The following is a 3,295-nucleotide window of genomic DNA, read 5'->3' as shown; positions in this document are numbered from 1 at the left end:
CCAAGTGGTTGTTCTCCAGATTTCTTGGCACAACTTGGTGAGCACATCCAGGGCAGCTGAAATAATTTCAGTTAGCTGAAATGCATCAATTGGTATACCATCTATTCCTGGGGCTTATTTTTTGCTATTTCCTTCAAAGCATCTTGTACTTCTTCCTTCATCACCGTAGGCTCTTGCTCATATGTTATTTCATTATAGATGGTCTGTTTTTGTTGTGTACCGTTGAGTTGGAACTGACCCATCGATGACCTTCTAGTGGGTTTTCAGAGACAGTTCATCACATAGGGGGAGATTACCCAGCTGGTATTTGAATAATGTGCCTTTAGGATTTCAGTGCAACTTTTTACCACTAGACCCTCATAGCTCCCTATAGATGGTATATTGTTGTTACGTACTGTCAAATAGCCATAGCTGACCCTCTGGTGCATTTTCAGAAGCAATTAATTGCACAGGAGGAGATTGCCCGTCCTTCTCCCACTTAGATGGTTTAGGGGAGGGCAAGTCTATCCCTATGTACTTGAACTCTGAAGGAATGAATTAGAATTAAGATAGGAGAGGCCTTCTGATCCTCTGAAATGAGAATCCAAGGTCCAGAGTCTGACAAGGTACTTGCCTGAAGCTACTTCTCTGGTGTCAAGATGACTGGAGAACAAGCTGGAATTAGGACATCTGAAATCCTCAAGAAAAATTCTTGGGACTTATTCTGGCTTGGAATGTCTCCATTCATTGTCATGGCAACCTGCCTAGATGTCTGAATCTGACAATCTCTAGAAGAGGCCTTATGTTCTGGCTTACTCATGATGCACTCATTAGAGAAGTGCAGTGAAGGCACTTGAGTAGCATTTTCTAGCAATAAAAATGCACTGAGTGTGAGCACTGAAAATAAACTCGGTATGGACCTTGGTAGAACTGTGGGACACATTCCTAATCTCAAGTGGCAGTTCACTGGACTGACAATAGTAGTCTCTGACTTGTCCTTAACTAATTCTCCTCTGTCAGTCAGGCTATTTGTCTGGGTCCTTGTCATCATCTTTAAAACAAAAGTAGTGTTACTATAAAATATATTTTTTCTAGTGAGCAAAAGGCTAGATTGTTGGGACAAGCTTAACACATAAGAATTACCAGAGTGAGCCTGAAAACCAGTATAAACGGAGGTGTTGGATTGTCTAATTGATAAGAGAAAAAGCCAGTAACGGTTGGTTTAGGTCAAGTGGCTCTCCAAAGAAAGCTAGACCTCTTCAGTTTTTAATCAGGATTTGGAAGTTAGAGGAACAATATTGGGTGTCCCATGTGACTCTTGCACAAGATATGTAAGCTCTTGTGGTTAGCAAAAAGAAAAAGCTCTGAAACAGTTCATGATAGATAACCACATTTAGAAGAGGAATTATTTTAGGGAACTAGCATTTGGAAATTCCCCAGAAATGGAGGGACTTGGTCAGAGCAGAGTGAGCCAATATTTTTCTGATAAATATGTGCACAGGATATATCATTTGTGTGCCTGCTATGTATCATGCACCCTTTCATGTACATGGTGATAATCAGCTCATTGGATTGTCACAAGGACCAAGTAAATTAGTAGGGAAGCACAGAAAAATCAAAGTCATTTATTTACCCAAGGCCTCGCATCTAATGACTAGTGAATCCCCCAAACCTTGGAGTTGCAGGTTACTGTTGTCAACTTGGATGACTTTTTATTTTTTTTTCAAATTAATAAACTGTAATTGTCTTCCCAAAGATATATCCCCCCCCCAAACACATCCATCATACACTGTAACCAATAAAAAAAAAGCAGAATACATGAAATAAGAACAAATTAAAAGCCCATTGCATAGAGGAGTGCATTTGGGGCGGGGGGCCAGGAAGGTTTGTATAGCAACGAAGAAGTTTACCTCTTGCTTTTCAAAGAGAGGAGCGAACCCGGGGTAGGAAGGTAAAGAAAAAAGTGCAACAATGAATGAATGAAAATCCAATATTTCTGTAAATGTTCATTAAAATTAGTAAAAAAACCCAAAACCAAAACAAAAAAAAAACACCTCCATAGCATTGGTAAGGAGGCTCTATTCTGGAGCACAACTTATTTCTAGAAATAGAAGGAGGCTCAAAAGGTTTCTTTTATAAGAATGCCTGCTAGAAAAGGTTCCAGCAAGGTGGCTGGTTGGTCTGTAAGTCAGTCTTGAGTACTTGAAATAGTTCTGTGTTGTTGTTTTCTCCCCTTAGCATTTAGAATAGCTATCATTGTCTGGCAGTAGGCAGAGCTATCATGTCCAAGAAGAATGAGGAAGGGACCGACAGAGGCAGCATGAAATCCAATACAACATTCAAAGGTAATTGGCCCAGTGGTCCCTGGGGAAGAAGGAAAGGGAGGTCTCTCAGAGGTTAGCCATCCTCCTTTGGGGGTGTGTACCAGCTATTTTTTTCTGGATCTGTGTGAAGGAACTTGTAGGACTGCTGTGCTCTTGTCAGACTGTATAGAGATTTATTGGCTTGAAATTGCACTCTTCCTTTTCCCTTCACCAGTGTGTCACTGATTTGCGTGATCCCAGCCTCTAATGAGTAGGCATTGCTCTAGTCCTATTTGGTAAGGAGTTCTATGCACATGGCACCTCCACCCAGAACATATCCTCTGCCGAGGACTGGAGACACAACTCTTGACAATTTCTGGATCAAAGGGGAAATTATCTTTAAAAGAAAAGTTAAGTAGAATGAAGTCGGTGCCTTCTTTCTCTTTGAGGATCTGGAGATCATTGTGCAAAGCGCTGTCCTGGTCAACTTTGAGGAGTTTGATGTTCCAGTCATACAGACCGTCATTGACAAGTTCAACTGCATGCATAGTTTTCACCTTTGTAACTCTGTGAACGGTATATATCTCTGAGCTTTGTTGCTCAGTGGCCTTTATTGAGCCAGACACTGTACCATTTAAGCAATCTTGCCTCTGGTTCTTTTGAATTTTCTCTTATATGACCAAGGTTTCTTGCCAATTCCATCATCTTCAGACTTCTTGCCCTCAGTTGGCTCTTCCTCTTTCATGTCACAGTGATCTAGGTTGAATGTTTAAAACCACATTGCTCAACGCAGAGCTACTTCTCTAATCAAGCTAAGCTGAATCCATTTTCGAGAATTATTTGGTTTTAAGGAGATTTTAAGGGATGATTTTGGCTTAAAGTTTAATGATTATCTCAGGACATTAACTGTGGAAATCTGAGTCTCAAAGACTCCAAAAAGCCATTCCCCTACTTTTGTGTTAAGATTATGCTGCAGATTCCTCCCCCCAAACAATTATGGGGGTTATTAAGGA

General features: G+C 40.7%; 1 pseudogene; it reads right to left on the bottom strand.

Moving 5' to 3' along the window:
• Positions 1-2,376: 2,376 nt before the first annotated feature.
• LOC102856825 lies at positions 2,377-3,039 on the bottom strand (annotated as a pseudogene).
• Positions 3,040-3,295: the final 256 nt, after the last annotated feature.

Source organism: Elephantulus edwardii, unplaced genomic scaffold (assembly GCF_000299155.1).
Source record: "Elephantulus edwardii isolate Elephantulus edwardi_28Jun2011 unplaced genomic scaffold, EleEdw1.0 scaffold00038, whole genome shotgun sequence".
NCBI classification, from domain to species: domain Eukaryota; kingdom Metazoa; phylum Chordata; class Mammalia; order Macroscelidea; family Macroscelididae; genus Elephantulus; species Elephantulus edwardii.
This window is presented reverse-complemented; position numbering and strand designations above follow the sequence as displayed.